At 43.0% G+C, this 21,225-nt stretch overlaps 1 protein-coding gene across 2 annotated transcripts in view; it reads right to left on the bottom strand.

Annotated features, from left to right (window-relative positions):
* MBOAT7 (membrane bound O-acyltransferase domain containing 7) overlaps positions 1-21,225 on the bottom strand; it is a 303,330-nt gene that overhangs the window by 235,644 nt on the left and 46,461 nt on the right. The gene's annotated exons all lie outside the window — the stretch shown is intronic.

The raw sequence follows: 21,225 nt of genomic DNA, 5'->3' as shown, positions 1-21,225 counted from the left end.
AGGTTTGTCATGGTGGTTCCCTTTGTGTGTGTGGGGGGGGGTATGGATTTCCAAGGTGATTAGTTTGTGGTCGGATCTAACCAGGGAGGAGTTGACTGTTGGTACAGAGCAACGATCACCCATATTAGTAATGACAAAGTCAAGGATGTTGCTACCTTTAGTGGGGGTAAGAATGAGCTGGTCCAGGCCATTGGAATTAATGAATTCCAGGAAACATTGGGCAAGTGTATTGGTACACGAGTAGTTTTCCCAGTTAATTGAGGGGTAGTTGAAGTCGCCCAGTATCAGCGTGTTAGGTTGGACCCTAATATTCTCCATGGTGCTTAGGAACATGGAGTGCGAGTCTTGGGTCATGGTTGGGGACCTATAGCAGGCTATGACCTGAATCGCTGTCTTACCCAATGTTAGCTAGAATTGAAGTATCTCAGATGCGTTATGCTGGGCTACTAGTCTAGAGGTGTGCGTATCCTTTATGAATATGGAAACACCACTGCCTTTGGAGCTTTGGTCCAAGTTCTGGGGCCAAAAGGTGTGGAATGAGTTATAGCCTGGTAGTGCAGGGATGCTTTGTGCTGCCTTGAACCAGGTCTCCTTTACAGCACAAATGTCGATGTTTTCCATTTTAAGGAGTGCTTCGAGGGAGTGCATTTTGAGATTTAGACTTCCAGCGCTGAGCAGCATGACCCTCAGATTGCATTTGTTTGTAGCTGTTACAGTGGTAATTTGGCGTTTGGAAAACCACCTAAAAAGGCACAATAGAGGTGGCAAGAACCTTGGCCAGTATCCGGAAGCCCAGGGATGACAGATGCAGTCCATCTCTGGTAAAGCATCTAGGTCTGTCACTCATGTCATCCTAGGCAGACAGATACTGGATCCCCTTAGAATGACACCAGAAACTTAGCCAATTGTTGAAATCAATCATTTTCTGCTTGTACTGTGGTATCATTCTGGGTGATGGTAGGAAGCTGATCAGCTCCTCCATGTCTCTTTTCATGTAGTCCAGGGAGGTATGCCTCAAGTCATTCACACCCACACGTACAATGACAAAATCGTATTTGTACCGGTTGTTGAGGGACCTGAGTGCATGCGTTATGTAGGTACAACAATTACAAAAAAATGTGGATAAAAAGTAATAATGGGCTCAAATGAGTGTCTAGAGGTGATAGGGATGGCTTTAACAAAGAGAAAAGTAAAGGTTTAGTTGATGTAAAGATTGGTGGTATACATTTTGCGATGACTTAAATTTCTGAGTTGGGTATAAAATCTTGGAATAAAGATGCAAGTAAATATTCAATGGGGGAAAACAATAGAAGAAATAAAAATGTATTTTCTGGAGAACACATAAATTAGAGAGACCAGTTGCCATAATGGTTAAGGTCTTCGCCCCCCATGCACAAGGTAAAAGGTTCTATCCTAACCTCAGACCAATGCCTGTTTAGAGTTTGCATGTTCTGCCTGTCTCTCTGTGGGGTTCTACCCACCTTCGAAAAACATGCTGAGTTTTTCCATGTCAAAAACTCACCAACAAATGGAGTTGTGGGAAGCAGCACAGACTTTATATGGTGCCCTATAGGGGGAAGAGTTGTACAGTCCAACAGCTTTGGGCATCTAGTGTGGTGTGCAGTATCCTCAAGACAGGAGAACACGGATCACAGACTGTGCACCGTGGCAGGGCTAGCCAATCGACGGTGTAAAATATGCCTCTTGGAAAAATGGGCATGGGTAGTTACAGGTGATAAGTGGGTTGAGGACCCGGCCTACTCTGACCTAAGCCAGGGACCCATGCTAATGGTGGGAGGGGTTTATATGCCCCTATTGGCCAGTGTGTGCAGCCATACAGCCCAGCAGCCCTGGGTCAATAAGCTAATGGCCGGCCGGTGTTGCTCAGCTTGGGTTACCTAGGATAGCTCTGTTGAGCAAAAGCTGGACATAAAACCAATCAACCTGCCAAACATGAACTAAGAAGTGGTACACTTAATGTAGGTTCTCCAACAGGACACAGCTTGGAAGTGGATGACATGATGATACGGTGGAGGCCGGACATTCTATGTATCCAAGAGACAAGATGGAAGGGCAGTACAGCAAAGCCACTTTGCTTGGGATCCAGAGTCTACTACTAAAGGAGGGAGACAGGCTAGGAATGGTGTGGGTATTGTGGTGAGGGAGAAGCTTCAGAAGGCAGTGAGGGATGCAATCAGAATTAGTGACAGACTCATGGTAATCAGACTCCAGTGTAATGATAGGGGAGTATTCATAATCTCAGCCGGGTTGTGATAGTGTGGACAGGAGTGCACACAGACAGCAGTTGCAGGACCTTCTAATTGGTGTTGATAATGGGTGACTTGAATGCATATATCGGGACAGACAGAACAGGCTATGAGGACTACCTGGGTCCACATGGGTGGAGCAACAGGAATACAGAAGGAAAAGCCATTCTAGACTTCTGTATGGCAAATGGCCTGATAGTAGCCAAAACATGAGAGAGAGAGAGAGAGAGAGACAGAGACAGAGAGAGAGAGAGAGACACACAGAGAGAGAGACACAGAGAGAGAGAGAGAGAGAGAGAGTCACAAGGACACATACAAGACTAGCCAACATGCAATTAAGGTAGACTTCCTCCTAGTAAGGAAATGGCACTGGGGTAGAATCTGTAATTGCAAAGTCATCACCAGTGAAACAGTCGGCCCACAGCATAAACCACTGGTTGCCACAATTGGCTGCAAGCAGTGGTCAGAGAAGGCTCTACGGTCAGAGACCAGGCGGAAGACCTGGAAGTTGACTGGAGAGAAAGTACAACAGTTCAAGGAATTACTCAGGGCTCCTGCACCCCAAGAAGAGATGGAAATAGGTGGAGGTGAAGAATGAAAAGTGCCTCAAAACAGCATATGGTAGGACTACAGAACAGATATGTGGCCAAGCCAGGTATGGAAATAAGGTACATAAGGAAAGCTGGAGGTAGAATGCAGAAAAAAAAAAAAAAGCAAAAGAAAGAAGGAGTATAGGAAAAAATGGGAGACAAAATAAAAAGTACAGTTGTGTACACTTACTATAAATGTAGATGTACCATGAATGCAGATGTTTGAGTGTATTCACTGTTGCAGTCATTACATTTGGGTAATCTGCTGGCAGGTTGCCCTCAGTTGGCCTGAATAAAAGTCTTGGGTCCTGCGTCGGTTGCAGTCTCCTCTTCCATGACGTCAGGTAAACAAGGGTTATAAAAAATGCAGCAGACACCATTTGTCAGTTTTTCTTGCCCCAGATGTCAGTTGCGCCCCAAATGGGGAGCAAAATATATATAATGCATTTATATATATATATATATATATATATATATATTTTTTAATATATCTATATATATATATATATATATATATATATATATATATATATATATGTATCTATCTATCTATATATTTGTATCTATATGTATCTATATATATATATATATATATATCTATATATATATATCTATATCTATATATATATCTATATCTATATATATATCTATATCTATATATCTATATCTAGCTATATCTATCTATATCTATATATATATCTATATATATATATCTATATCTATCTATATCTATATCTATCTATATATCTATATCTATCTATATATATCTATCTATATATATCTATATATATCTATATATCTATCTATATCTATATCTATATATATATCTATATATATATATATATATCTATATCTATATATATATCTATATATATATATATGTCAGACTCGTCTGTGTGTATATATATGTATTTATATATATATAAATATATATATATATATATTTTTTTTTTTTCCTTTTTACATAAATGCATTTTTAGCAACATAAACTTTACCTTCATCTAAAAGCAAATACACCACAAAGGCTTTAGTGTATAGTGAAGGAAAGAAAAGGTATAGAAAGGGGGATGGTAGGTGGGTAACCCGGACTGCAACAGTGAATACACTCTAACATCTACATTTATGGTAAGTGTACACAACTGTACTATGTTCTTCGTATTTCACTGTTGCAGTCATTACATTTGGGTAGAATCCCAAAGCTATGGATGGGAGGATGGAACTAAACAGCATTAGGAGCGGCTATAAGGCCCTGCAGAACTACAGTGGCAAAGCCTGCCCTGGATTTGGGGAAAAAAAAAAAAGAGGCAAATGGTAATGCTTTGTGAAAGTATGAACAGAGCTCCAAGTAGCAGCTTCTAGAATTACTTTGGTTGGAATCACTGAGGAAAAGCTGCTGCTGAAGTAGACACAGTCCTGGTGGAATGTGATCTGATCCCCTTGGGCACAGGTTTACCATGGTGCAAGTAGCAGAAACAAATGCAGTGGCTTATCCACTTAGAAATAGTCTGCTTTGATATAGCCTTCCCCTCTGATCTTGCAGCAAATGCAACCAGTAGTTGTTCAGACTTTTAGAGATTTGGTCTTGTTTAAGCAGAACCTCAGTGGTCTGTGTACATCCAATGAATGCAGAATCTGCTCCCCCTTGTTCTGCGGATTTGGGTAAAAAGTCGTCAGATGAATGGTCTGGTAAGAGCCACACTGGATACCACCTTAGGCATAAAAGAAAGATTGGACCTGAGGGACACCCTGTTCGGGTAAAATATGACAAAAGGCTCCACTGCCATGAGAGCCTGCAGTCCTGAAACCTTTCTTGCTGAAGTGACTGCCAAAAGAAAAAGCGGTCTTCCAGGATAAAAATTTTATATCCGCAGTAGCTGCTGGTTCAAAAGGAGGCAGGGCGAGTTTTTCCAGCACAAAATTGAGGTCCCATGCAGGAGTTGGTGATCTGGGAGGCCTTTTGGCCCCTCTAAGATACTGTTTTATCAGAGGATGACAAAAGAGGGGAAGCTCTGTGTTGAAATGAGCAGAGATGGCAGAGGCATGGATTTTTATTGAAGAAAAAGATAGGCCCTTGTCAAGCATCTCAGTCAAATATTGTAAAATCTGAGGAATATTGGACTTTGCTGCGTCTGTTCCTTGTGCTTGGTTCCAAGCACAAAATCTCTTCCATTTATCAGCATAAAATTTTCTAGTACTAGGCCTTCTGGCTTCCAAAATGACATCCATCACAGATTTACTGAGAGGTGTTGTTTGAATAGTTAATTGATCAGCTATGCTGCAAGATTCAGAGTTTGGAGCAGAGTGTGCAGAATTTGATTGTTCTGCTGAGACAGTAGATGAGGTATTTGAGGCAAGTACCATGGAGGAAATTGAGACATATTCCTTAGAAGTGGGTACCAGTGCTGGCCTCAGAGCAACCCAGCTGAAGGAGAGGGCATCCACTTTTCATGCTTTCTTGTGAGTTCTTGTGCAGAATTTGTCCAACTGATAATTCTGGGGAGAGGCAAATAGATCTATGTCTGGGCTTCCCCATTTCTGTGTTAACATGCTGAAGATTTGTGGATCCAGTCTTCATTTGTGCGTGTCCATAAGATTTCTTCTTAGGTCATCTGCCAGAGTATTTTGTTTTCTTGGCAGGAATTGAGCTTGAAGATGTATTTGGTAAGTCAAGGCTGTGTTCCACAAGGCCATGGCTAGTCTGCAAAGGGGGTAGGAATGTGTACCCCCCCCTGCTTGTTTATGTACAACATAACTGTGGTGTTGTCCGTCTTTATCAGTAGTTGTTCTGGATGAAGTAAGTCCTTGAAGGCTGTCAGAGCATTCTGAACAGCTAGCATCTCTTTCTGGTTGATATGCAGAAGCATTTGGTTTGGGCTCCATTTGCCCTGAATGCATCTCCCCGCCAGGTGGGCCCCCCAAGCATAGTCTGATGAATCTGTAGTTAGGGTTTGGGTGGCAGGGGGTAGAGTGAATGACAGTCCCTTGCTTTGGTGACATGTCTCTGCCCACCAAAGAAACTCCTGCTGTAGGCAGGGAATAAGAGGAATCATTGTTTCCAGACTGCGACAATGACAACTGCATAAACGTTTTAGGTACCGCTGAAGTTTCCTCATATGCAGTCTCGCATATGGAATCAGTAGAATGCAGGATGCCATGAACCCCAAAGCCTGCAGAATTTGTCTTGCAGATAACTGGGTTTTTGTTGCCATTTGAAGTATGTTGTCAGTTGCCTTTGTCGTGCGTAAAGTAAGCCATCTGGGCAGTTGTATTCAAACTTGCACCCAGGAATGTAATTAGAGAGGGTACCAGCTGTGATTTATTTTCGTTTATGGTGTACCCTAGGCATGCTAGAAGCCTTTTCACAAACACCAGATGTTGAAGAGTGTCCTTGTTCTCTGCTGGAATGAGACAGTCGTCCAGATAAGGATAAATTTGAATGCTTCTTTGCCTGTAGAATGCAATTAGTGGTGCCAGGCACTTTGGGCAGTGCAGAGAATTGGTAATGCAAAAAACCTGCTTTGAAGCAGAGGTATCTTCTGCAAGAATATCTTACTGGGATATGCAGGTATGCCTCTTAAGTCTAGAGTTACCAGCCAAGCATTCCTGCCTAGTATAGGCAGTAGCTGTTGTAAATCAGCATTTTGAAATGTCCAGGAACGTGTTCAAAATCGGTAAGTCCAGTATTGGATGCCATGATTTGTCTTTTCTGGGTACCAGGAAAAGTCTTGAATAAAAACCTTGTCCTTTTTCCTTTTCTGGTACCAGTTGAATAGCCCCCATATCCATGAGGGGCACTACTTGTTTCTGGGCCTCTGCCCACTGATTTTGTGGCAGATCCGGCCATCCGTTTGGAATTGGCAAAGTATGAAAATGAAATCTGTACCCCTGGGATACTATGTTTAATACCCACTTGTCCTGGGTAATTAAATGCCAATTTTGAGCATGAAGTGCTAGTTCCCCCCCCCAAGGGGGCTGTCAAAACACAAGTGTTTGGTGATGGTAGAGGAAAGTCATTGAGACTGCTTACTGTAGGGTTGTGCTTTGTTCCCTCCAGTTTTGGAGGTGGAGGCACCCCATTGCTTTGACCTGTAAGAACCCAATGATTGGTATCTGGAGCCTTTTGAGCACCTGGATTTGCCTTGAGTGGCTCTGTTGGACACAGAAATGACCAATTTTTAGTAGGCCAGTGTCTACTGAACCTGGGTGGCTGCACTAGCAAGAAATCTTTTACAGTTTGCATAGATTTAGCTTTGTCTTCTATTTTCTTTAAAACCTCTTCTGCCTTATTACCAGAGTATCATGCTGCAAAGGGGCATCCAACAATTTAGCTTTAACATGATCAGGCAGATTTTGCTCCTTGAGCCAGGCATGCCTTCTAATCACAGATCCAGTAACGGCGGCCCTACAAGAGGCCTCCAAAGAATCAAAACCACATTGCAAGTATGCTTTCCAACCCGTTCTGCTGAATGCAATAATTCCTGTAACTCTATTTTCCACACAATCAGAAATAATCATTTTCTGTTTCAGTAAGCCCATAACATGCTGTTGATATTTAAGCATATGAAACTGGCAGTTTAAAGTCCTGATTACCAAGGTTGCAGACGTATAAATCTTCTTTCTCCATCTATCCAGCATCCTGGAATCTCTGTCAGAGGGGGTAGGATTTTTTGCTGTTGAGGCCTTTACACCCTTGGTACCCTGAGAAATAGTCTCAGGATCAGCAGCAGGATTTTTGAATAGAAATTTGTGGGAGTCAGGAACCCTGTAATATCTGTCTGGCTTACTAGGAGCCGGAGGCAGGGAATCAGGAGCCATGCTCGATTTCGAAAACACATCAACTATGTCTAATACAGGAGGTACTGCCAAAGGCCTATCCTGAGGAAGAAGGAAATCCCTAAATCTCTTTTTTGTTCAGAGAAGTCCTGACTCTCCCAGTGAAAATGTTCCCTTAAAGTATGCAAAGCCTCTCCGAAAGAGTAATCCTCAGGAGGAGATGCAGATGGGATGGATTTCTCTGCATCAGAATCCTCATAGGGTGGAAGAGAAAATTCCTGATCAGAAGAGGAATCAGAAGACATGGAAACCTGATCAGAAGATTCATAATCAGTGCCTTGCCTAGGCCTCTTTGCAGGGGGGGGGGGTGGGGAACCCCTGATCAAAGCAATTAAATCCTCAGCCATTTTGATCATCTGCTTTTTTAGGCATAGGGGCCTAAGCACGTGGCTCAGGCATCGTTTTTTTAGACATAGAAGCTGTTTTTGACCTTGTTTTTGAGGCTGGCATAAGTTTAATATAAAAATGTTGAGGCATGAAAACACCCTCAGAAGCCGGCGCCTGCTCAGCGGCTCTGGACCCATCCAAGGGCGAGACATCCGTGGGTTCAATACTCTAAAAATCTTGTGGCATACTGGACTCCAAATGGGTCTCGGTAGAGGCCTGCGACTTAAAAGTAACGGAAGTAACGGGCATCAGGGGCTACGAAAGCACCTCACTGAGTACTGGCGAACCGGTGACTGGCATAGGAGAAGCTTAGTCATCGTTTTTGGACCTCGACAGTCTGTCTCTGTCTTTTTCTTTGCGTTTTTTGTGAACTCCAGTAGTCAGATTGCTAACTGACGACATTTCAGGATAATTAAATCTTGCTCCAAAATATTTAGAAGCAAAAATATACTGACACTTTAGTGCATTGGTTAAATCTAGCACAAAACTGGTAGCAAGGCACGTTGTGATCTGGGCCTAGGCAAGGAATACAGTACAAATAAAAATCCTTATGAGGTATTTGCTTCCCACAAGTAATGCAATTATTAACTTTTACTGACATCGGAAAGGAAGAAAAGTTTCCCCAACGGGGTACTTCGCTTTAGTTTGGAGACTTCGGTTCTGAAACTTGAATTTGAAAATTTCAGGAGTTGGCCGACCGGCACTTGGGAACTGCTTCTGCTTCAGGCACCGCGCAGCAAGAAAGACTGAATAAAATGGTGTCGGCTGCATGTTTTATACCCCTGACGTCATGGAAGAGGAGACAGCAACCGACGCAGGACCCAAGACTTTGTTATTCAGGCCGACTGGGCAACCTGCCAGAAGATTACCCAAATGTAATGACTGCAACAGTGAAACACGAAGAACATCACCAACCAGGCTAGGAAGGAATACTGGCTGGCTAAGAAAGGAGTTGCAATAGCAAAGACGAGGACATCAGAGGCACTCTACCAACATCTGGAAAGTGACTTAGTAGATGGTACATAGAAACTATATCCGGTTGCAAGGCAATGACAGAAAGGTAAAGAAGATAGTCAGACACCCTTCAATAGGGATGCCAACAACAACCTGCTCACCAGTCCACAAGACATCAGTGTCAGATGGAAGGAGTATTTTCATCAACTTCTGAATGAAGAAAACCCCACAGAAGCTGTACGGCCCCAGAAGCAGCCTAAGATGACAGAAGAAGAGGACCCATCCTAGAAGAAGTTAGAACAGCACTAAGAAAAATGAAGTCAGGGAAAACAGCAGGCTCAGATGAGGTCACAGCAGATAAGATAAAGATGCTGGGAGAGATAGGGGAGAAATGGCTCCCGAGGGTACTCGTAGCAGTGGGGAGAGAAAGGCGTATCCCAGATGACTGGAGAATAAGCATACTCATGCCAGTGTCCAAGAACAAAGGGGACATTCACAACTGTGGGCGGTACAGAGGCATTAAACTCCTATCACACTGCATGAAAGTTCTGGAGAGGGTGAATTAAAAACAGATACACACAACAGTGGAAAGTAAGATGGGAGATGAGGAGTTCGGATTCAAATGAGAATGCAGCACAACTGACTCGATGTTTGCAGTGAGACAGAGAGTTAAGAAGCTAGAGATGAGGAAAGAGTCCAACTGGGCATTCTAGACTTGGAGAAAGCATAATGACAAGGTCTCAAGAAAGATGATTTGGGCAGTACTGTGGTGGTTTGAAGTCCCAGAAACATTGGTAGAATTAGTACAGGCTATGTACAAGGACCCAATGACTCAATTACAACAGTGTTCGGCCTCACAGAGGGTTTCCCAGTGGGAGTGGGTGTACAGCAGGGTTCAGCTCTCAGCCCACTGCTGTGCATACTGGTGATGTAATACATTAGCAAACAGGCTGGATTGGATAGATCAACAAAGTTACTGTATGCAGACAATGTGGCATTACAGGCAGAGTCTGAGCAAGAACTTCAGCAAAGGATAGGGGTATGGAATGCAAACTGAAGGCACATAGGATGAAACTAAGCACAGATAAGACAGTGGTAATGGCAGCAAATTGGGGAAATCAGAAAAAGCTGAGAATTGAGAGAGAAGGGAAGACAGTGGAACAGGCAAATAGCTTAAAGTAAATGGGTGGCGTAGTTGAGGAGAAGGGAAGTCTGAATGAAGAGGTCAAAGCTACAGTCAGAAGGGCTGCAGCCAACTAGCATAGAGTCTCAGGTGTAGTCTATGACAGAAGAACTCCAAAGAAGCTGAAAAGTAAGGTGTACAAGACAGTGGTATGACCAGTACTACTGTATGGTACAGAAACCTGGGCACTAAAGGCAGAGCAGATGAAGAAGCTGGAGGTGATGGAAATGAAGTGCTTGAGTAAGGTGGTAGGATGCACACTGTGGGACAGACGAAGAAATGAGGACATAAGAGCAGAAGCCAAAGTAGCTCCAATTGCAGAAAAGATAAAGGAGAACAGATTCCGATGGTTTTGACATGTGCAGAAAAGCAGAAGACAATCTGATGAGGAAGATTTGGGGACAGACGGGAAGAAGGCAAGAGGAAGCGAGGATGTCCAGCAAGAGGTGGATGGATTGTGTGAAAGAAGATCTGTGTTAGTCAGGCATGAGTGTTGAAGAAGGCAGGAGTGTGGCACTGAACTGAGAGATGACGACAGTTAACACGATACCCCGATCCCATGTAGAAAACGGGGAAAAAAGTGGCTGATGATGGTATAAAATTATCATAAAGAAAAAAAGGCTTATTTGATAAATTCAGTACCGATGGGGAAAATAGCATTCTTAACATGGGCATGTACAGTGGATATAAAATGTTTACACACCCCTGTTAAAATGCCAGGTTTTTGTGATATAAAAAAAATGAGACCACAATAAATCATTTCAAAACCTGGCCCACCTTTAATGTGACCTATAACCTGTACAATTCAATTGAAAAACAAAGAAATCTGTTGGGGAGAAAAATATAAAAATAAAAAACGTACAAAATGCTGATTGTATAAGTGTGCACACCCTTAAACTAATACTTTGTTGAAGCACCTTTTGATTTAATTACAGCATTCAGTGTTCTTGGGTAGGAGTCTATCAGCATGGCACATCTTGACTTGGCAAAATTTGCCCACTCTTCCTTGCAAAAGCACTCCAAATAGGTTCATAAGTGTGTACTAGGCTAATGGCCCTGGAGCCTTTATAAGCCTAGCCCATAGGATTACCCTGGCATCATGCCACCCGATCTTAGTTCCCAGTGCCACTGTCGAGTAGAGCCACTGGAGTGATTCCCGGGGTGAATTTTCTATTTCTCATCAAGATTTCTCTTGAAGACAGCCCGTGAGGTACTCTGACATGTATGGGAAGCCTTTTCCATAGCATGGGCAGTTTCTGGGCTATGAACCTGTCCTTCCAGCTTGTTCTGTTGATTGTGCTAATAAGGTTGAGGTCTCTGGAGCATGTGGTGCGGAGGGATTGGGGTTTCTTTAGATGTAGCATTTCTAACAGAGCTGGGTCAGACATGGTTTTGCAAGTCATGCAGAGATCACCTCTAAGTAGGCGATACGAGACAGAACAGTTGAGAGTTTTTTTAGTCTGTCCATATAGAACAAGTGTTTAAGGCCTAGGATCCTCTTTGTGAGGTACTTTTGCGGCCTCTCCAGTTGTTGCAGGTGTCTAGTGAGGTACATGACAAATGAGGCACTGTATTCGATGATTGGCCTAATGAGCAAATCTGGCAGATTGCAAGGCAATGGCATCTCTTGTGGACAGCCTTCTTCAGGTCACCCCACAGATTTTTTAGTGGATTTAGGTTTGCCATTTCAAAAATTTAATTTTCTTCTGGTGACACCATTGTTTTCTTGATTTGGATGTATGCTTGGGATCATTGTCCTGTTGAAAGGTGAAATTCCTCTTCATCTTTCTTGCAGACACCTGAAGGTTTTGGGCCAAAAGTGAATGGTATTTGGAACTGTTCATAATTCCCTGTAGCCTTGACTAAAGCTCCAATTTCAGCTGAAGAAACGCAACCCCAAAGCATGATACTGCCACCGCCATCCTTAACCATGGGGATGGGAAGTGCTGTTTTTGCGCCAAACTTATCTTTTGGAATTGTGGCCAAAAAGTTCAACCTTGGTCTCATCAGACCGTAACACATTTTCCCACAAGCTTCTGGGAGTCTTGAAATATTGTTTTGCAAATTTTAGCCGGGCCTGGATGTTTTTGTGTGTAAGAAAAGGCTTCAGTCTTGCAACCCTACCACATAGTTCGCACATATGGAGAATACGGGAGATTGTTGTCACATGTAGTACACAAACAGTACTTGCCAGAAATTCCTGTAGCTCCTTCAGTGTTGCTGTAGGTCTTTTGGCAGCCTCCCTGACCAGTTTTCGTCTCGTCTTTTCATCAATTTTGGAGGGATGTCTAGTTCTTTGCAACGTCACGGTTGTCCCATATTTTCTCCACTTTTTGACGACTGTCTTCACTGTATTCCATGGTATATCCAATGCTGTGGAAATAGTTTTGTACCCTTCTCCTGACAGATTTCATCGATGATATCCTTTTGATGCTTTGTAAGCTCTCTGCAAACCATGGCTTTTGCTGTACCAGGCAACTGAGTAAATGTCAGGGAAATCCTACTAGAACAGCTGAACTTTACCTGGGGTTGATCAGAGTCTCTTTAATTGATGGCAGTGTTTACCTAAGAAGACTGAATGTTGTAATTAAATCAAAAGGTGCTTCAACAAAGTATTAGTTTAAGGGTTTACACACACTACAAATAGTTTAAGGGTGTGCACACTTATGCAACCAGCACATAGGACATTTTAATTTTTTTATATTTTTCCCCCAACAGATTTGTTTGTTTTCCAATTGAATTGTACAGGTTATAGGTCACATCAAAGGTGTGAAAAGTTTGAAATGATTTATTGTGGTCTCATTTTTTTTATATCACAAAAAACTGACATTTTAACAGGGGTGTGTACACTTTTTATATCCACTGTATGCAATAATTATGTAAGTACCTTGTATCACTCAGTTAAGGGAATGTGATACCTTCACATAAGGATATGGCCTTGCAGAAATCATATGACATAGTTCAACTGAGTATTCCTTTCATACTTCCTCTCAGACTGCTGATCTGAGGTCATCAGATGCCACTGATTTACATAAAGGGAAACTCTGCCTCTATACTGCATAGGATATGACAGGGGAAACATGATGGACCTTAAACTCATAATGGTATGGAGAAGGCTTTATCCTGCTGAGAAGGAACCCTCATCTGCTGCTGGTTACTAAAAACTTTGTATGCCTGTTAATTTCCTTGAAAATGTCTCTTGGTTTCAGTCTGCTGCACAACTGTGCAGCTCTTTTACAAAAGACATGTTTTTCTTTGTTGTACTGTTTTTCCTGGACTTTCATGTCTGCTGACCATCTAGCTGCTACCACTAATACCTATTCATTCCCTATCACCAGGATGACAGCCATTTGTGCCACAGCCTTCATCAAGTAGCAATGAGGGACATATTTCCTTTTCCCTGACCTAACTCATCACTCTGCTGCAACATACTATACATTGCAAAGCACCTTTCTTAGGTGAATGGCAGTCAGGATGACTTCAGCTATTCATAGGTGTGTACTAGGCTAATGGCCCTGAAGCCTTTACAAGCCTAGCCCATAGAAGTGCCCTAGCATTGTGCCGCCCGATGTTAGTTCCCAGTGCCTCTATCAAGTAGAGTCACTGAAGTGATCCCCGGGGTTTATTCCAGAGCATGGGTAGTCTCTGGATGAAATAAAAATAAATATATCAAAATAGTTCAGAACAGTTTCAAAATAACATCCCACTCCACATCACTGCTTCTCCGTAACATTAGAAAACAAAACAGATATACGTATAACAGAAATATGGAGAAACTTACTCAGCTTTGTTATCTCACAAAGTTAACCTCAAATATCAGTCAGATGCATATTATATAGATATGAACACTTCATGTCTGTTCCATTCATAAACATTTTAAGCAAAGTTCCTAATGACTTCAAAATACCCCCACCCCTCCACTCTAACATAATTATTACAAGGTCAAAACAGATCATAAATTCTCAATGTGTAACTTAACACTAGGTGCCCATTTTATACGCAAACGTCCTGGTAATTTCAACCACCATTTGACAAATGTCTATGAATTTTCTTTCTTCAGGCCAACCCAAAATAAAGACCGCTTGCTTTGATCTCTCCTGTACTCACTACATGGAAAACAAACTCCTTTCCGTATAAACCTTCACATGACAAGGCAACATTTTCATCTCCCTTTTGATACACACAGAAAGTATCCTTGAGCACTATCCAGCCAGTCATTGCCAAATACTCCTCCCCCTCTACCTCATTGCCAAATACTCCTCCCCCTCTACCTCTTCAACCACATCCTCTCAGTCTATGCTTCCCCCTAACTCCTCCCAGTACTTGCCATCCTCCTACCTCTCATTAGTCAGGGAGTGACAACTTGCCATCCTCCTACCTCTCATTAGTCAGGGAGCGACACCTATAGTATCCTTGTTCATCCAGTCCACACCTGCTGGGACTCCTGCTAATGCTATAACTCTGCTACAAGCCTTATAGATTCATAGGTTGGTACTAGGCTATCAGCCCTAGGGTCTATACAAGCCTAGCCATAACAATTAACTGGATATTTCTTCCCACAATATTTACTTCCCTGGACACCTGTCTAGCAGGGCAACTGATGCGATCCCCGGGGTAAATCTACTATCTCCCATCCAGTCATCAAGGTTCCTTTTGAAGAGGGCCAAGGAGACGCTCTGCTTGACATGTATGGGCAGTCTTTTCCAGACTATGGGGAGTCTCTGGGTCAGGAACCTATTCCTCCAGCATGTTTTGTTCATTGTGATGACAAGGTTTAGGTCCCTGGATCATGTGGCTCTGATGCATTGGGATTTCTTTAAGTGTAGCATATCCAATACCTCTGGGTTTGACTTGGCCTTGTATGTTAGAGATCGGCTCTGAGTAGACAAAATGCAACAGAGTATAGCTGGAGTTATTTTTAGTTGGTCAGCATAAGGCATCCGATTTAGGCCTGTACTTTTAGCGAGGTGTTTCTGCGGCCTTTACAGTTGTTGCAGATGTCTTATGAGGTACATACCAAATGGGGCGTTGTACTCCATGATGGGTCTAATGAGGGATGAATACAGTGGGACAAGGACCTCATTTTTTTCTGGATGAAAAGTCCTTAGTGATGATGAAGTGTGCCACATAGAAGGATTTCCTAACTGTTGTGGTGATGTGGTTATCGAAGGTGAGACCACTGTCCACCTCTATTTCTAAGTCTCTTATCACACTTTTGGCATTTAGTGTACTGCCACCTATGTGGTAATTCATGGGTACAATTTTTTTCCCAAAGGGATAACTATACACACTTCTTGGCACTGAGCGGTGAGACCACTGTCCACCTCTATTTCTAAGTCTCTTATCACACTTTTGGCATTTAGTGTACTGCCACCTATGTGGTAATTCATGGGTACAAGTTTTTTCCCAAAGGGATAACTATACACACTTCTTGGCACTGAGCTTGAGCCCATGACTCTGGCTCCAAGCATCTGTTTCTGTAAGGCCCTTTTGTAGAGTATCCACATCATTTGGGGATTCAATAATAGCTCCCAGTTTGCAGTCATCTGCGAACTTTGTTAGCCAGAGTCCCTCAGTGTTTGCCTGTACTTCAGAGAAGTAGATGCCAAACAATAGCGGTCCCAGGACTGAACCCTGTGGTATCCCACTTGTCACCTGTCTGTAGCTGGATTTGGAGTTGGCTACTTTTATAGTGTGGGTTCTGTCAGTAAGCCAGTTGGCATCCCATTGAGTGATGTAGGGATTTTATGCCCAGCCAAGTTTATGATGCCAGAGTGGGGGATGGTGTCGAAGGCCTTGGCGAGGTCCAGATAGGCGGTATGGACTACCTTACCCTCGTCCATGGCTCTGGAGACTGATTCGAAGAAGTCAATCAGATTCAGGAGACACGATCAGCCCTTCACGAACCCAAACTGGGTGGGGTCCAGTGTTTGAAGGCTGCCAATGTCTTTGTTTACAAGTTCCATAACAATACGTTCCATGGCCTTGCAGATCAGGCTTGTCAGACTGATGGGACGGTAGTTCCCAGGATCCAAGGTGGATCACCCTTGAGGAGTGGGATAACTGTAGCGGTGTGCCACTCAGTGGGCATGAAGCCTGAGGTGAGGCTATGTTTAAACATGACACTTAGGTGAGGTGCCAGCTCATTTTGTAGTTCATGTGGTACACAGCCCAGGATGTTATCTGGTCCTAAGAATGCTGTATTCTTAGCTGTGGAGAGTGCAGTTTTTACCTGTGTGGCAGTGATTACAGGGATTTGACAGTCTTTTTGTATTGTGATGGGCCCTTTAGGGGGCGAGAAGCTGGCACTGAATCGATCTGCCAGGATATTGGCAATGTCCTTGGTATCAGTATATTTAATGCCATTCTGTAGCTCACAGCAGATCTGAGCATTGCCATTTAGATTTCTGACATAGCTATAGAATGCCTTGTGGTTGTCTTTGGAATCTTTGGAGGATTTTATGTGGGATCTCAGCTTTTTACTGAGGCTGGTAAGGGAGTTTTTTTGCATCCTGGGATTTTCCTCTTTTCTGCTTTCTTCCTTCTGTTGTATAGTTTGTTTATGACAGGGAACCACCAGATTGGCTTCCTTTTTTTGGAGGAGAGCATCTAGGTTCTATTTGGGATGGCACGATTCATCCACGAGTGGATGTGCTCGTACAGTGCTTTAGTGTAGGACATCCCATCTGCATGGGTGTCATGAGGTTTGTCACTTCTGACTTGAGTAGCATGAAGTTGGCTTTGGAGAAGTTTTTTACAGAGGTTTCCTTACTGGGGTGTGGGGGAGGGATGTGGATGTCAAAGGTGATTAGCTTATGGTCAGACCTAACCAACAAGGGGGTGACCACTGGTGTGGAGCATCAATTTCCCATGCTGGTAATGACCAGGTCCAGGATACTGGAGCCCCTGGTGGCACTATGGATTAGTTGATCCAGGGAGTTGGAATTTATGAATTCCAAGAACTGTTGGGTAAAGGTGTTGGTGCACGAGTAGTTTTCCCAGTTTTTGCAGGGTAGTTGAACTCACCCAGTATTAGGGTGTTCTTAATATTTTCCAGTACGTTTAGAAAGGTGTAGTGAGAATTTTGGGGCATGGTGGGAGATCTGTAGCAAGCTACAATTTGGACTGCAGTCTTACCTAGTGTTAGTTGCACCTGGAGAATTTCAGATGCATTGTGTTGGGCAACTAGCCTGGAGGTGTGAATATCTTTGGTGAATATGGACACTCCTCCACCTTTAGCGTTTCGGTCCTGGTTTGGTGTCCGAAAAGTGTGGTAAGAGTTGTAACCTGGTATGGCAGGGTGCTCTCTGGAGTCTGAACCAGGTCTCGGTTACTGCACAGATATCGAGGTTCTCCATTTTTAGGAGTGCCTCAAGAGCGTGCATTTTGAGGTTTAGACTTCTATCATCAAGTAACATTACCTTTAGATTTTGCATACTTGTACCTGTTACAGTGGTGGTTTTGTCCTTTGAGCCTTGCCTAAAAAAGGCACTATAGGGGTTGCAAGAGCCTTAGCCAGTAACCTGAATCCCAGGGGCGACAGATGCAGACCATCTCTGGCAAAGCATCGTGGTTTGTCGATCATACCGTCACAGGCAGACAGATACTGGATCCCCGTTGAATGACACCAGAAGCTTAGCCAATTGTTGAAGTCAATCATTTTGTCCTTATAATGTGGTATCATTCTGGGCAAAGGCAGGATGCTACTCAGGGCTAGGGTCATACCTGCCTGGGCCACATGATCCGAGAGTCGTAGTTGTACTTGTTGTGGAGTGACTTGAGTGCATGCGTTATGTGGCAGATCCTGGCACCAGACCTGCAGCGGACTGCAATTTTCTATTTGTGCAGCCTGGTGAGTGGGACATCAGTGTGCCTGACTATAGAGTCACCTATGACTGAAGTGTTGGGTATGTTGTCTTGCCTTAGGGGCTGTTGTTGGGTGGCACACTGGTGTTGTGAGCTATGTGATATTTTGGTTGTGATTGGTGTTTGTGTTTCAGCTTCAGAGGTCCTTGTTGCTTGGGCAGGTTAATGTTAAGGGCCTCTGCATATGTGGGTTTAGTGTTGATATGTGTGGGTTTTGATGGTGTGGGCTTTGAAGGGCTATGTGTTGCTTGAGGTGTAGTGCAGGTGTTAACCTTCTCCTCTTGATTGTCTAGCAGAATCTTGGCTGGAGAGAGTTTTGCTTCCAGTATGGCTATGTAAATGCATCTCTCGCAGGTTGTAGTGTTGGGTGTTACGAGGAGAGGGTCGTCTGTGTACATGACGCAATTGCTGCATTGCCCCAGTATGCCCAGATTCACCAACTGACCCTTGGACATGCCTGTTTAGGTGGGGTTTTTTTGTATTGTACAAGAGCTGTTTTCCCTTACCTTGGCAAGGTACTTTGCAATTATAGGCGGTTTAGTGTCTACGATTAATTTCTTCTCATTAACAAGGAGAGCCGAGTGCTTGCATCGGTTTAAAGATTCCTAGTGCTTTCCAGCAGGTTTTAGAGCAAGTGCTAGTCACAGGGACTCCAACCAGAAAGAGTCAGGAATCAATGCACTCTGCTCCTACTCTCACCAGGATCAGAATACAAGCACAGATTCCAAGCTGTCACCTATAAAACAGTTATTAAGCTTTCTAGTGATTAGCAGTCTACAGGAGTTCTGCAGTTTGGTGGGCCTACTTGCCCTATACTGTTCTGTTACATGGCTTTCCCCCATCTTCCTGCTTTTCCTTCAGCTCTCCACTGATCTTGCTTGCCAAGCACAATTATAAACCACTGTATTTACTTATTCCATAAGCAAATCTCCATCTGCCATTACTTCCCCTGGCTACCAATTCTCTCATATGAAACATCTGTACTTTATTTAATGGAGGCACAAAGCAAACTTTTGTAAGACACCCCCCATACCTGACAATCATCATCCTTTCCATCCTTGCACGAAAGCAAACAGACAGGAATCAAGGGTATTGTGAATAGGTCTGTACCTCTGCCCCCCCCAGTGTATAACATCAGAACAGCTACATGACCACACTGGGGTTCAACTACCCTCTCTAGTATGCCCATACACCTACACGGGCTACTGTCATTGGCCTAGAATACCATATCCACATTCCCCTGGTCCTGTGGCCAATGTTGAGCAAGCCTCCATCTGCAGACAAAGAATTTGGGTGAATGGGAAAAATTCCTCCAAGGATGGGTGAGTAGTCATAAGGTGCTCACTCTCACCTCCCCCAACCGCCTCTTTCAGTGTCACAGCTACTAAATGAACTTGGGTCTTCTGGGTCACCACCAGGTCTTTATTTCTCTATCACAGAGAGATGGCTGGTAAAAAAAAAAAAAAAAATCTCTGCCCCTTCATGCCACAACAAAGGAGAGGCTGGAGAAACCAATTTAACTTAAAGCACTCCCTAAGATGTTGTGTGAAAAAGTTAAAAAGCCAAAGCAACGCAAAGTTGTCAAACACACAGTCTACAACCACATGCACCTTGTGGTCTGACAACATCTGCTATATTTGACAGAGATCATACCTTTGCCTAGAATGAATGACATTTTATAATCAAATGATCAAATGCCTGGGTCTCCAAGTACTCATGTTGGCAATTTCCATTCTGTGTATTTCACGCAAAAGCATACCCTGGATTAAACTGACTTTATACCCCCAAAGATGCAAGAGTTGTCTCCCTCCATCCACTCTGGCAACCCTATTAACTGCAAGTTGTCCCACTTGCATCTGTTCTGCACATCTTCCTGTGAGGCTCTTATTCTTGACCTTGTCCGTCTCAGCAATCCCCGTAACTATCCAGCTAGGTTCCCCCTGTCTGCTTCCATTGATGGTCCCACCTCATCACATATTCCTTGTGTACAACCACACTGGCCACTCATACTACCCAAGACCATCTGTCAAACCCAACCAGCAATATCAGCCTGACCAGACTGTCAATAACTATTCACCTTTGCCAGCACTACCATTTAGTGCAATGCATGCAGTCATTTCTCCAGTCACTCTAATTTACAGTATTCACTCTCTCACCAGTTTATTTACAGTTCTTCTGCAAAAGGAAGAACTTTATTGGCTAGCTCTGTCAGGCTCCAAATCTGCCCAAACCTACTTTTTCTGAATTCTGCTCTCAAAGCACATTTTTTATCATACCAGGAGTACTTTATTCACAGCTTCTAGTACTTTTATTTGAGAATGCTTTCTTTCTTCTGCTACTTTTTTCTAATTCTTTTGTAATAATCTACCCCCTTTCCAAAACTTTTTCAAAATGTCCTGACCATATCTCTCAACCTATTAGAACAAAAAAATCTTGACAAAGCTGCAAATAATGGGGGGATAAAGCTCAAAAATAAGGACACTTTTTAAATATTGCTATTACAAATGTAGAATGTTTATATAACAGATTTTGCATTAGCATGAATTTTCTGAAGGCTATGAAGTCTGAAACTCAAATGTCTTGTCATTTTCTGACTTCAACCCTCAATGATTTACCAGTGATTTGCCAGAAAACCACAATTTTATGAGAAACCGACCAACAATATGAGGCAGAAATCTGGACATTCTGCGAAAATCTGTACAGTTGAGATGTATGGGACTCCTGACACTAGCTGCTTACATAGTTTAGCTCTAAAGAGAATCCTCATACTTCTCTAAAAGCTGAAGGAGTTGCACAGAAAATGGAAAACCTCTATTCTGTGGACATTTACTGCAAAAAAGGCATGCCTCAAAAAAAGTTTTCTAAAAGCATTTGAAGTTCCAAGCTGGGTCCCAGACAAAAGATCCTCAAGGTATGGATCCTCTCCTCAAAATATGATGTCCACAGGCCTAGTCGCCCTAACCAGGAAAATGACATTTTATATCTGATGAATTTGCTTATTAACAATACATACAAGCAATCAAATTATTACGTAAATCATTAGCCAACTTATGAAGAAGAGAGGTTTGCTATGGGATTCTGAAACAAGTGCCTTTCCTAGAGGTGGTACTTGCTGCAAAAGTTATTCACAAAGTAATACCAGAAG

The sequence above is a fragment of the Protopterus annectens genome, chromosome 1.part1 (genome assembly GCF_019279795.1).
Source record: "Protopterus annectens isolate FY-2018-M chromosome 1.part1, PAN1.0, whole genome shotgun sequence".
NCBI classification, from domain to species: domain Eukaryota; kingdom Metazoa; phylum Chordata; order Ceratodontiformes; family Protopteridae; genus Protopterus; species Protopterus annectens.
Note: the sequence above shows the minus strand (reverse complement) of the source record. Positions and strands in the feature narration are given on the sequence as shown.